Below are 14,829 nucleotides of genomic sequence, written 5' to 3'. Positions count from 1 at the left end.
AGACAGAGATGCCTAGAGGGGGCAGGGTACTGGGTCTGGGATCAGCTTTTAAAACCTTAGAGCCCATCTCTAGTGACACACTTCCTCCAACAAGACCACACCTTTTAATCCTTCTCAAATAGTGCCACTCCCTGGTGACTAAGCATTCAAATATATGAGCCTCGTTTCTAGGGGCCATTCTTATTCAAACCACCACACCAAGTTAATCACATTCATGCTAAATCCAGACACAGTAGAGAGATGTTGGGATCTCAGGTCTTTGGGTTTCAGGGTCAGACCTATCTGAGCATGTACCCCTCTCTGCTGACCAGTCAGGTTTCAGCTATCAGTGTCCACCTCAAATAGGACTGACCATGTAGTGCTCTCTCCATCAAACAATGCAATGTCTCTGAACCTAGCCTGAACAAATGATCACACATGGCAGGGGCAGCAGGATCCTGAGATCAGGATGGGGGAAGTTCTCTATGCTGCAAGGGCTGGCAGTTTTCTGACAGATTTGTTGGGGGCTGGGCCACATATAAATCATGTGTCTAGAAGCTTCAATATCACTCTAGTGATGATACCCTTGCCCCAAAATTCACGGCACCATGGCTGCCAGACAATGCACATCCATGTGAGCCGAATCTATCCAAGGATGTAGCCCTTAAGGTTTGAGCTGTGCTAGGAGGCCTCCCCATAGCTTGTTCAGCCTCTGGTCTCAACATTTAAGAAGTTCTGCACTTGGAAAGCCAAGGGGAAACCAAGTACCTCTCAGCAGATCTGGGAACCACTCAGAGATGCTGAATGGCTAGGAAGGTTCCTGCTGTCAGGTAGCCACAAGGACAACAGCAGAGAGGTGAACTCTGCTTTGCCAATCATACACAGATTCGCAGCTCAGCTGGGAATGAGTGCCAGTACCTGGGACAGCTGGCTATCTCTCGCTGCACTGTGTAGACTGCCCCTGTGGTCAGCAGTGCAGAGGAGCTGGCCAGCCATGGGGCCCTGAGTATCCTCACATGAGCCTGAGCTAGAGTTGCTATACCACAATGAAAGGGAAAGCAAAAGTCAGCTTAGCTGCATAGACAGTGGGATCCCAATCCCCAATACATATGGTAAAGTTTGGAAAGAAATGCACCTTACCCTACTCACTGATGATAGTGAGGCTGTAGAGAGAGCCTGGGCTTGCACAGCCTCCTCTGTGCTTTTCCTCATCTTCCCCAATGAATTGTATTACTTTTATGATCTGATATAGTCTTGGACCCCCACCCCCTGTAAAGTCCAATATGAGCTCCAGTAGGACAGCACCCTCCACCACCTCAGCTGCATTGTCCATTGCCCCACGTCACTCGTGTAACATCGAGAAGCAGTGCTCAAACCCCAAGGACATTCTCTTTTCTTGATAAGTACCCCCCAGTGCCACAGGCCTTCCTCAGCCCTGGTCAGCCCTCCCCAAGGGCCAGTTCCCCCTCAGAGAGCGTGCAGAAACCCCAGGGTCTTCCTTATACGATAAGAAGGCGTTCACCCTTCCCTCTCCGTGCCGCAAGGAGATTTATCTGATCTGCCTACCCTGTCACTGAGCCAGGCAAGATTAATAATGCACTTAATTTCACAAGCACAGAAGGTTGCATCTAAATGGCCAAAATATTTGGACCACAGCACGACAAGTGAGCTCATTTCAGTGGTTTTAAAAGCTGACGCAGACAGGGCTTGGCTTGGTGCACAGCTGTCTTGTGCCAGCACAAGTGAATGGCTCGCTCCTCCAGGAGGAGGGTGCCCTGGACCCCAGTGCTCCAGACTCCAGCAGTGAAACCCAATACCCTCAATACCAACACACTGGACCCAAGGATGCCATTCCCTAACACTCCAAATCTGAGCAATCTAGGCTCTAGTACCCCCAAACCAGCACCTTAACCCCAACATGCTGGACCCAAGATCTTACCCAGATCCCAGCACCTCTTACCACAGCACCCCAGACATTTAAACTCACAATCTGAGACACCAGCAGTATGAACTCCAACACCTCAGATGCCAGCACCCTGAACTCAGTACCTCCAAGCCCAGGACGCCATAAACACTTCCCAGAAGAGAGCGTGGAGGGTCAAGGCTGCATGCGACAAAGAGTGGCCACTGTGTGACATATCCCAGCGGACACACTGGTATTGGACACATGTTCTGACCAGGTCCTATCCAGGACAGATAAGGAACCCAAAGCACAAGGAGATGAGGAGGAAGTGATGCCCAAGGGGGACACTGGGGCCTCCTGCCCAAGCAAGGCTTAGGGTACCCCACAAGTTCCCAGGCCCCTTGGAAGTCTGCTCTCCCTCAACCTCCAAATTTACACATTGGGACTGAGGCCCAAAGGATAAGGGGCTTTCCCAACGCTATCCAGGGAGTAGTGACCCCACCCTGCCAGGCCCCAGCAGCCCCAGCTGTCGCCCCTTCGCTGGGCTGCCTTGTCCTGTTGCTGCCCCCAGGAAGTCTTCGAACTGCTTTGTCTGGAGCCCCCGGACGTGTGTCCTCCAGAGACACAAGCATAGCAGTAAAAGGATTTGTGGCTCCACCACGTCTGTGATTGGCCTCCTAAGGCTGAAGAGGAATTAGCACCGGCCCCAGCCCCCTACACCACTCCACAAGCATTTTTCTGTCTCAATCATTCTTCCTCTGGGAAGCTGCATACCCAGCAGTCAGGCGAGGGCTCTAGCTGGTTGTCTGCTTTCCTGTGAGTCCCACAGCCCTCTGTCCTATGACCAGGGTGTCCAGTCTGGCAAGGGCACAGAAAGCTGGACTTCCCTGATGCTCTGTGGTTAAATCCCAAGTCCTGTGACTGCAAGGCCAAGGCCAACATCTTGGCTCTCAGACCCTTCCAGCATATTACAGAGCCTTCTGTGAAGGCGGTCATCTATCAGGAGAGGCAGTTTCAGAGAAGGTCATGGGTGCCGGAGAGTGTGGAGAACCCACTGGGCACACTCCCAGATGGAAGGTGCTGCAGTAACTGAGCCTAACATCTCATACAAGCGAATTTCTCCCGGACAATAACACTGGCTTTTCTTGGTCCCTTCATAAGAGGTACCCACTCTGCTATAACTGTCCCCAGGGTTCATCTGGGGCTACTGAGAAGTTCTAGGCAGGTGTCTAGGTTGTCACTATCTCAGGGGCTTTATGGTTGGCCCAACTGGCCCCTGTGGCTGGATCACCACCCCAAGATGGGTTGGCACTCACACAAGTGAGGGGTCTGTGGCTTAGCTTGTGAGGACTGATGGGCCAGGACTCCACCACCTCTTGCCGAATGCCCTAGGACACAGCCTCAGTTTCCTCTCCCGTGTGGTGGACTCTAATAGTAGACAAGACACACAGCACAATGTCCATTAAGGGCAAATAATATTCGGCTTTTGTCATAGTTTGTTTTGTCCCTGCAGTGCCAGACAAGGCATGGAACCTAGTGAGTGTCTCCTGCTTGCTGGGCAAGCCTCCACTGCTGAGCCACGTCCCCCAAAACAAAAACATGTTTGCTTTAAAAACAAAATAGAGTTCGCCTGTAAGAAGGAAACACTCAAAAACTCATCAAATTTCTTCTGTGTGACCAAGGAAGGAGGTGACACACCCCGTCCCGATGGGTAGCCTCCCTGGTCCCTACCTTTAGGGTCTCATGAGGAGGAGATGCCCTTGGACCATAGAAGGTGTGGCCCCTCCTCAGCTGGAGCAAGAGAGTATCAGGTAATATCTGCATCTACATCGGTCAGAAGTCAGTGATGCAGATGACCAAGAGCCACCAGGGCCCTGAGAAAGGCCGTGGCTTTCATTGCAGTGAGACCTGGGTTGCACTGGCCTCTGGGCTCCAAGCCTGGACAAGATTCACAGTGCTTCTTCTCCATTGCTCTCTGCCCTCTACTGAGTGGGGGCAAAAAAGCAGGGCTTGGAGTTGGAATAGATCAGCAGTGCAAATTGTGCCATATCATGGTTATCAGGCATCAGCCCAGAAAAGAAGCAAGATAAAGGTTTCTCCGTACATAGACGGATGAGATAGTGGCAGCCAGGCAGCAGCTATGTCTGAGGAAGCCAAGGTCTGTAAAAACACATGCTGGCACATGGGTCTGATCAGAGGCCCAGAGCAACGTGACAGGACAGTGCTAGTGACAATGGAGAGTGGATAGACATGGTATCTGACTATAGTTCAGGGAAATAGCTTCTGAGAGGAGAAAGATGGTGGGGTCTGAGATGGAAAGGGTGGGTTGCACCTATGTGGGAATCCACAAAATCCCTGTTCTTTCCACAGCCACCAGAAATTGCAAGAATTTATCCAACCAGGGGCCCATTTCTGCCCTAGTGCTTTGAAATAAAATCACACATATTCAGCCTGATCTCTCTAACTATAAGGATAAAGTGATATCAAGTCAAAGTGTGGAGGATGCAGCCAAAGCTGTGCTTAGAGGAAAACATATAATTTTCAAAGCTCATAGTAGAGAACTCCTAAAATCAATGAGCTAAGGTCTACCTTTTATTTTAATAAAAGTTTATTTTTAATTCTTGTGTATGTGTCTATGTAAGTGTATGTACTGTATGTGTGTGTGTGTGTGTGTGTGTGTGTGTGTGTGTGTGTGTGTGTGGTGCCCTTGGAGATCAGAAGATGGCATCAGATGCCTTAAAGGTGGAGTCATAGGCACTTGTGAGCCACACAGTTTTGGGTTACAGGATCCAAACTCTGGTCCTCCAGCAGAGCAGTAAATGCTCTTAACTGCTAAGGCATCACTCCAGCCCCACTAAAGTTTATCTTGAGATAATTTTTAAGAAGTAAAAGAGAGAAAATCCAAAATAAGAAGGAAGTTTTGAAATAGTAAAGATCCGAAGCAAAAGTCAAGGAAACAGGAACAGATCACGGGAAAACGGAAAGGCAAACATTCTTTGAAAATATCAACTGAACTGACAACCATCAGACTAATCAATAGAAAAGGGCACAGAAACATACAGAACTGAGGATGAGAACACACCATTGCAGATGATAAACACGGTGTGGAGATCACAGATTAAACCTTCAGCCTCAGCAGTGGGTAAGAGCATGTAGAAGGACCTGGGGTCTGTTCCCAACACCCATGTCAGGTGGCTCACAGCCACTTGTAACTCCAGTGCTTGGAGATCCAATGCCCTCTTCTGGACTCTATGGGCACCTACAATCACATGCACATACCCCTACACACACACACACACACACACACACACACACACAATTTTAAAATAAATCCTAAGGAAAAAAATCTTTAACCTCGAGATGTGGCAATCAGGCTAGCAAGGTGGCTCAGTAACGGAAGGTCTCGCTGCACAGGTCTGATGACTTGAGTTAGGTTCCTGGAGCTCATTTAAAGGTGTAGAGAGAACTAACTCCAGGAAGTTGTCCTCTGACCTTCTCACGCACAGGTAGTTGCTTCCATGAACACACATCATACATGCACATATAAACACACTATAATAATTTTTTTTAATATGTGGCAATGCAGCCAAAGACACAGGCTCTTGAGCAGTACAACACACTAAAATGAACAACTTGTTAAGGAACCAAACTCTGATTGGCCCTGTAACTATTAGAGAGACTGAATTCATCAGAAAACTTCCCAGAGGATGACCCAGACCTCAGTGACTTCACTGGGAAACCTGATCAGTCATTCAAGCTTTTATCAAAAAATTTCACAAAATCTTTACTGAAGCGTCAAATCAAACTCAGCAATGTGTGAAGAGAGAAACACCACAAAGCCACGTGAGGTTGCCACAAGGAGGCAATGCCCATTTCACACTTAGAAAACAATCAGGAGAGTTCACTGTATCAACAACTAAGGCACAAGAGTCATAGGAAAGTTTGATTGTTTCTTGGGGTTGGAGGGATGCTCACACATTAGGAGTGCTCATTGCTCTTCCAGAGGCGGGAAATTCTGTTCCCAGTGCCCATCTCAACCAGCTCACAACGGCCTGTAACTCCAGTTCCAGGGGGTCCCATGCCTACTTCTGAACTCCTTGGGCATCTGAGCACAGGTGGCATACACACATGCTTGCACTCACACACACACACAATTAAAAATGATAAAATAGCTGGGTGTGGTGGCACACACCTTTAATCCCAGCACTCAGGGCACAGAGGCAAGTGGATCTCTGTGAGTTCAAGACCAGCCTAGTCTACATAGTGAGACCCTGTTTCAAAAAAAGGCAAGTTACTGAGGGAGGAAAAAAAGGCTGTAAATAAATGATATACCATGTTCATGGATTAGAAATCTTGATATTAGATTTTGGAATTCCTAAATTGATTCTACACAATCCAGTTGAAAATTCCTATGTGATTTTTTTGACAGAAGTTGACAATCTAGCTGTAAAAACGCGAGTAAATTACCTAGAACAGTCCAGGCAATTTTTGAAAAAAAAAATGAAATTGAAGAATTTACTCTACCTGATTTTAAGTATGTCTACAAAAACTAGCACAAAGTAGTTTGGTGTTGGCTTAAAATAAATAAATGAAGGCTAGAGAGATGATTCAGCGGTTAAAAGCATACCGCTCTTGCAGAGGACCTGGGTTCAGGTCCCAACACCCATATCAGTCAGTTCAAAATCACCTATAATTCTAGTTCCAGAGGATCCATAACCCTTTTGATTCTGCAGGTACCTGTACTCACACACATGCACACACACACACACACACACACACACACACACACACACACACACCACACTTTTTAAATAAAATATTAAAACAATATTTTACTTAAATTATTTAATAATTTAAATTTTTAATTATTTTTAAAAATATTAAACAAATAAAAGATGATATGTATACTTTAGAACCCTGGAAAAAGGCCTCATAACAATTGACACAAGAGCCTAGACAATCCAGTAGAGAACTTGTTACAAGAAGGCTTTCAGGAGATGTATCCACTAGATACCATATAAAAAATTAAGTATCAACTCCAACATCAAACACAGATGTTAATTTGAACTAGATCACAGAAAAGTAGATGGGAAATTAACATTAAAATGCCCCTAAAGGCCGGGTGGTGGTGGTGTACGCCTTTATCCCAGAACTTGGGAGGCAGAGCCAGGTGGATCTCTGTGAGTTCAAGGCCAGCCTGGTCTACAAAATGAGTTCCAGGACAGGCTTCAAAGCTACACATAGAAACCCTGTCTCAAAAAACAAAACAAAAACAAAGCAAAATGCCCCTAAAAAGAATAGATGAAATCTTTTCTTTTTTTTTTTTTTTTTTTTTTTTGGTTTTTTGAGACAGGGTTTCACTGTGTAGTTTTTCCTGCGTCTCGCTCTGTAGACCAGGCTGGCCTCAAACTCACAAAGATCCGCCTGGCTCTGCCTCCCGAGTGCTGGGATTAAAGGCGTGTGCCACCACTGCCCGACTGAATAGATGAGATCTTTAAAACCTGATGGTAGTAATGGAACACAAAAATCCTGAATTCTTTTTTAAAGGTAAATTGAACTTTATCAAAATTAAAAGCCATCATTCTGCAAAACATGTCATTCAAAACAGAAAACCCAAGACACCTATTGATAGAAAATATGTGCAAGGCATAGATCACAAAGATATGTGTGTGTGTGTGTGTGTGTGTGTGTGTGTGTGTGTGTGTGTGTGTGTGTGTATAATAGATAAAGAGAACATTCAGGCTGTCACAGTGAGGTAGGAGAGAGAGGGTAGCTTTGGAGGCCCTGGTGATTCAAACCTGCTCCTGCCATGTGTTAGCTGCATGACTTCATCAGGCCACTGCTTCCTCAGCAATAAGAGGGAGAGAGGAGCTGTCACAGGAGGCACAACAGCTCCATCTCCATGAGCAGCAGGTTCCAGATGAGAGATGGGGTCTCGGTGGCTACCAACAGTGCAGGTCCTTATGTTCACGGTGTACATCCATGGCAAGTGTATGCTCTGTGTGTGTCCAGAGTATGCACACCCAAGTGTGGGTATGTACTCATAGTGTGCCTGTCCATAGTGTGGTGTCCATTTTGTGGTTACCACGGAATACATACGGAGTGAAAACAGGGCCAATGATAAGCAGCCAGACAGAGAGACAAGGTAACCCAGAAGGTGTGATGTGTATCAGACCTCAAACCTCAGAGGATACAGTGACTGCAGAAAGAGCTGTCAGATTGGGACATCTGGGGCAGAAATAGCAGATAACTGGAGCCTAGGAGGTTGTGGTAGGAGTCCCTTGGTGGTGAAGGAGCATTATGTCAAAGACACTTAGGGCCTGGGTTTGTAGCTCAGTTGATAAATTGCTTGGCTAGCATGTGTGAAACCCTGAGTTCAATTCCCAGTACCACATAAACCTGGTGTGGTGGCAATTCCTGCAACCCTAGCAGCCAGGAGGTAGATGTGAGAGGATGAGGAGGAGTTCAAGATCATGCTCTGCTACACAGTGAGTTCAAAGCCAGGCTGAACTATGTAAAACCCTGTCTCAAAAACAAAAAAAGGAAAGTGTCCCATACACATCCTTACCCTCCTGGGTATGACTGTGGAGTTACCCTGTCCCTCTGTCTGGCTGCTTATTCTAGGCCTGGTGTCTTCATGACCCTTGATGTCCCCTGAGCCCTGGCTCCATATTGTGCCCCACAGTGTCTGGAGCCCTCCACACAAGGGCATACAAAAGATGGCCCTAACCTTGCTGGATACAGCAAGCAAAGAGCTTTCTCCTGGTCCCCACATCCACAGCTTAGTATTTTACTGCATTCTTCTTCCAAGCCCCCAAATAAAATGTAAGAATCTATTGCACTGGGTGTGTCCAATCAGAGAAGACTTTGAGCTTTGCCCTGTTGGGAGGTGTTACCGTCTGCAGAGGAGGAGCCTGTTCCAAGGAAACCACGCGTGTTTCTCTAAGGGAGGGGAGCTTTTCAGAAGGGTGCCCCTCATCCTTAACTAGAGCTCACTCGATTTCTACAGTCAGCCCCATGACATGGCAAGGAACAGTCTCAGGGCTCCTGCAGACCTTGTAACAAATTCCAGCCTAGCACTGACTCTTCAGTCCCGTCCCTGAAGCTTAAAGACCCCAAGTCCTCATTTGTGTCAAGTCTCTTCCCCTAGGTAAGTTCTGAGGCTCTGAGAAAACAAGATGGCAAATCAGTACTGACACCTTCCTCTCTGGCTGCTACCAAAGGGAGCAGGCACTGCTCCCCTACTCCCTCAGGGCAGCTTTGGGCAACAAGCCAGAGCCTCCAAGGGCTCCTCGTTATCAAGGATCAGCAGAGCAAAGCTCCAGTCAGTATCAGGACCCAAGAACGATATGGGTGACACCCTCATGCCAGTCCCCTCCTTGTGAATGCCCTGCTTGGTACCACTACGGTATCCCTGGTTATAGTTCTTGGCTTACACTGGATTTTTCTATGGGGATGTTTTATAGTTCTATGAGTGCTAGTCTCAAAGTGTATTGCCTTCTCACATGGAGGAACCCAGACGTCAAAGCATTCTTTGTGCAAAGGAGCCCCCATGGCAAGGCAAGGCCAGGCTGGGCTTAGGCCTGAGATACTGAGCTGAACTGCCACTCACAGATGCCATGCTCATCCAAAGCATGGCTCAGAACCTGAAGCAGGCAAACATACTACCTCAGTGTCTGCTGCTATGTAACATGGGGCCTCTAGGTTTAGGAGCTCACAAAGACTGTATTCCAAGACTGTGTGGGTCAGGAGTCCCACAAGGGTCCAATGAAAGGGTCTTGACATGATGTTCTGGATGCATGTTCACAGGTATTCAGATGGTAGCAAGCTGCTCTGGAGGGTTGACTGTGGCTTTCTTTACAGCGTGATCAGATGGCTTAGCTCAGTGGGTACTATCACCTGGCAGAGCCATCTCAGTACCTTCTCAGGGAAAATGGGCTTCTGAGGTCTTGGCTAGGAGCTCACAGAATCTTGAAAGGCCCAGGCAGGGAGCTTCAAGGCTTCCTCTCACCTGGAAGTCAGGTGGCACCATTTCCATTGTAGTTTATTGGTTCAGCAAGCAGCAGAGTCACTCAGAGCTAAGGGGAAAGTATTAGACCCAGGCTCTAATAGCAGAAGAATGTCTGTGAAAGAGCTCTGTGCAGGGCTGTTTCCTTCATTGGCTGTACAGTGAACCCAAAGAAAGGTGTTTTAGCTTATTACCATCAAAACCATCCTTTTCTTCACCATTGTCCCTACCATCATCATCACTATCACAGCACCATGCACACCTGAGCAGTAAAACCACCACCATCATCAATACCATCAGCACCATCAGCACCATCAGCACCATCAGCACCCTCAGCACCATCAGCACCATCAGCACCATCAAAATAGCAGCAGCAGCAGCAGCAGCAGCAGCAGCAGCAGCAGCAGCATCACTATTAGCATCCTCAAAGCTATCAGCATCACTATCACATTACCATCCACACCTCAGCAGTACCACCACCCTCACCATCGGCATCATCACCATCACCACCAGCATCATCAGCACCATCTGTGTCATCAACACTGTTAGCATCCTCACTGCTATCAAAATTAGTATTACATCATCACCCACGTCTCATCATTTCCAGCAATCACCATGAACACTGTTAGCAGTATCACCACCATCAATATCACTACTAAATCACTATCTACTCCTAAGCATTTACCAATAATCACCACCAGCATCCCCTCTTTAGCAGCAGCAACACCATCATTATCATCACCAGTCAACATCACCATCAAAATCAGCAGCAGCATCGATACCATCAACATCACATAACCATCACTCACCATCATCACCACCAACACTACCCAAACCATCACCATCATTATTATCATCGCCATCAACACCATCATAACCATCATCGTCATCAACTCTAACACTACCACAGGCATCACCATCAACACCACCATGTCACCATCAATATCATTACCAACAATAAACATCATCAGTATCAATAACAATAATACCACCACCACAAACACAGCCATCGTGACTGTCATTATTTCCACCATTGGCAATAAAACTCCCATCACTGTCCTGGTGGCCATTCGTCTTGTGCAACACCAGCCTGTTTTGTGTACTCTGGGATCATGAAAATACAGGCACGAAGTTATGTTTGTACGCACATCTGCCCTAGGAGACGCTCCTGGCTGCAGTTTGGTCTACCCCATGCCCCTCCTCCAGTGCTTTTTCTTCATGCACCCACTCCTCTGGTCCCCTCAGAGTTTCCCACTGGGGTTAGCCTATGAATCATAATAGACTTATCATAGCCACAAGGTCATTATCTCCAAACAAGAGCCAGAGGAATCAGGCACAGAGAGGGGCAGGCTGGAGTCTCTGGAGGCCCAGCCTCTCACTCCCAGTGTCCTCTCTGCTGAGCAGCTGATAGAGCTCATGAAGTGGGAGGCAGGGGGATGCAGAGCAGACGTTGTTAGTGCAGTCTACACTAATCACGTTAATTGGATAATTGCCACTTCATGGTGTTTGGTGTTAACACAACCTTGAACTTGGCTTTCTTTCAGAAGCTTTTATCCAAACCTCTAGAGGAGGCAGCTCTGGCTGGTAAAAAGAGCTTCCTGCTCCCCACAGCCAGGAGCCTCAAGATCTCCTTTTCTAGCTGGGGAACATGTGGTAGGGGAGAAAGGCTAAATGACCCTCCCAGGTCACCTAGTGACCCGTGGATGAGGTGACATGAGGAGCCGGGTGACTGCCCACTGCCTTAGGCTCTGACAAGTAAATCACCCCAAAGAGACCAGTGTGATTTCATTTCTATTCTATCTGCAGGAGGGGGAAAAAAATCAATGTTTGCTAAATGAAAAGGAAAAAGATCGGCAGGAGGAAAATACATTTTCAACTCTTAATAGGATATCATCGACAGTGACGAGTCAGAAGTGGAGTGACAAAGTCCAATTGGCTGGGCTGGGAGGGGGGACTTGACAGTAAGGAGAGGGACATGACTTCACGGACCAGGGGCAATGAGGAGAAAGCACAGGCTGAAGCCAGCAGACACCCCCTGCCTAACTGGGGTGTCCAACACCTCCAGGCAGGTCCCAAATGTCTGTTCCCAGTGGACAGAAGGGAGACCAGGAGAGACGGTGCGGTGATTAAGTTATGGCGCATGTACTTGCTCGTGCAGAAGACTCAGGTTCAATGCCCAGCACCCATATGGTGGCTCACAACCATCCATAATTCCAGTTCCAGGGGATCCAACATCTTCTAGCCTCCAGGGCACACTGCAGTCATGTGGTGCACAGCCATACATGTACACAAAACACCCACATGTAAAACAATAAAATCAAATAAAGAAGGGGTACCGGGGGCATCCACAAAAAGATGGAAGTAAGAAAGCAGTAAGGACATAGGCTCCCTGGATGGGGATCCCTGTGACAAGAAGTTTGCATCTTCCTGTGCTCTCAGTATATTTCCAAGGATAACCTGGTTGGATGATGTAAGTCGGGGTTTTCTCTCTTCCCTGGGTGACCACAGCAGAGCTATTCCTGCCCTGGAGCAATGGGGGAATCACAGCTGATAGGTGGTCAGTTCAACTTCTGATCCCTTTCTTCCTTCCAGAAAAGATCCTGACTTTAGGGATCAGGGTGTGACAGGAAAGGGGATCAAATCCCGACTAGGCAGTCAGAAGAGGCCTCCAGAGGAAGGAGGCAGCATGAGTCTCTGGTTGGCCAAGGGAAGAGATGGAGAGGTTGCCATTGGAGAAAGCCACAGACAAAGGCTGGGAGCTGAGAGAGTCTAGGAAGGCAAAGGATAAATGGGGCACGTGTGAGTGAATGTGTGTATGTGGAGGTCAACCTCAGGTGTCAATCCTCGACCCCATCCACTTTATTTTTTTGAGACAGGTTCCCTCACAGGAACCTGGGATTTGTACTTTAGACCTGGCTGGCTGGGCAGCAAACCCCAGGGGTCTGCTTATCGTCCCTGTTCCAGCTCTGAACTACAGACCCATTGGCACTCTGCTTTTTCACAGGGATGCTGAGAATGGAGCTTGGGTCCTTGTGCCTACATGGGAAACACTGGACCAACTGAGACATCCCCCCAGTCTGTTGGCCTCATCTTGATTTCTCCATTTTGATTCAGCTTCTTTTTCCTTCCGGGTTTGTTTGTTTGTTTCTTTCATCCTGACTCTGGGTGCTCAGGAATCAACATTTCTTGGGGACTGCCATTCTGCTTAGAAGAGTCCAAGCCCTTTGAGGTGATACGCTCTCCTTGACCTGGTGTGGATGTCTCCTACACAGAACTTAAGAGAACAGTGGGTAGAGGGTGAGCCTTGAGGAGGTATCCGACACATGGGAGGAGAAAACCTGACCCAGGTGCATTGACGGGGTTGTCCAGGTTCAGAGTAGCCTGAGCCAGGCAACAGATGCCCAAATATCTCAAGCTTGTTCCTGTCTTCCTCATCAAAACACCTTTATAAGTGGTAAAACAGTGTTTCTCAACCTGTGGGTCATGACCCCAGGGGGGGGGCAAACGACCTTTTCATAAGGGTCACCTAAGACCATCAGAAAACAGATCTTTACATCACGATTCCTAACAGTAAAATTACAGTTAGAAAGAAGCAATGAGAATAATTTTATGGTTGGGGGGGTCACCACAACATGAGGAACTGTATTAAAGGGTCACAGCGTTAGGAAGGTTGAGAACCACTGCTGTAAAGTGTTGTGCATGGGCATGCTAGAGGTTGTCAGCATGCTATGACCTTAAAGATGAGTCCTAAAAGAGGGACAAGCAGCCACAGTGATTGCAGGGTGGAGTTGGGGAAACCGGCCCTTGACCATGCTCTGCTGGTTTCTCCTGATACTGGAGGGCAGGGAACTGTCAGCTCCACCCCAGGACCAGCCTCTGAAGACCCTGAGACATCTACAGTCGTCAGCAGCATTCTCTTTATGACCGTGGACTACTCACCTTGGGACACCTTCACCACAGATCACTCTCATTGCCACTGTCCCATGTGAGCCATGCACAGGGACATTTCTGCTATCAGCACTCAGGTTTGTCAGCCTTCTAGCCCACTAAGCAGACAAGGCAGGTTTAAAAACATCGCCTCTGGCACGGAGATGCTCCTGAGTTCAGCGCAGCATGGGTAATCACGGTGAATTACCATCAATCTATCCCAAAGTTCTAGAAACTGCAGTGTCAAGGGCTCAAAGGGGCAGCACACGTGAGCTCTGAAAAGTGCTTTTCAGTGTCAACATCAAGAGTTCCTGCCTGTGAAACGGCAGACACCAGGTAGTCCCTGTTGAGACAGTTTCCATCTATAATGTTCCCCAAAAGACTCAAGTGTTGAGAGTTGGGTCCTGAGTGCAGCAGTGTTCCGAGGTGACTGGGTGCTCTGACTTTATCCTTAGATGGGTTCCGAATTGAATGGACCAATGGGAAACAGGAGGAGGAGGGGCCTAGTTGGAGGAAGTGGGTCACTGGGCATTTGAAGACTAGGTAGAGATACTGCTCTCTCTCTTTCAGCATTTGCTCTAGGGAACATGGATGCCCTGGTATGAGGACATTGGAGCCCCCATGGAGAGGTGATGGCACGGAGGAGCAGAGGTATCCCACTCCAGCCATATGAGTGAGCCCTGAAAAGAGGGCCTTCCATCGGTCAAGCCATGGCAGTCCAGTGGACATCTTACTGAATACTCCTTAGTGGCCAAATGAGACCTGTCCAGTCACACCGCCCCCAGACTTTTGACCCACAGAGACTCAGAAATAATGAAGAGTCACTGCTGTTTGGAGCCACTGTGTTGAAAGGAATAGTTCCTACGCCATGATAGATAGCTGCCATGAGACTCAACTGTACAGTTTGAGACCAAGGGTCAAAGTCCAGCTTCTGGGTATTAGGGTGAACCCATTAGAAACACACCACAACTCGGAGCTGCCCGGGAAGCTTCTATGATACAATCCCTAAGAC

General features: G+C 47.9%; 1 protein-coding gene across 1 annotated transcript in view; it reads right to left on the bottom strand.

Moving 5' to 3' along the window:
• The window catches only part of Rxra (retinoid X receptor alpha), a 112,437-nt gene extending 98,202 nt beyond the window's left edge, over positions 1–14,235 (bottom strand). Inside the window, exon 1 of the mRNA XM_059259885.1 lies at positions 13,830–14,235. The gene's annotated coding sequence lies outside the window, so the exon portion shown is untranslated. The remainder of the gene's footprint in view (positions 1–13,829) is intronic.
• Positions 14,236–14,829: the final 594 nt, after the last annotated feature.

Source organism: Peromyscus eremicus, chromosome 4 (genome assembly GCF_949786415.1).
Source record: "Peromyscus eremicus chromosome 4, PerEre_H2_v1, whole genome shotgun sequence".
Classification (NCBI taxonomy): Eukaryota; Metazoa; Chordata; class Mammalia; order Rodentia; family Cricetidae; genus Peromyscus; species Peromyscus eremicus.
Note: the sequence above shows the minus strand (reverse complement) of the source record. Positions and strands in the feature narration are given on the sequence as shown.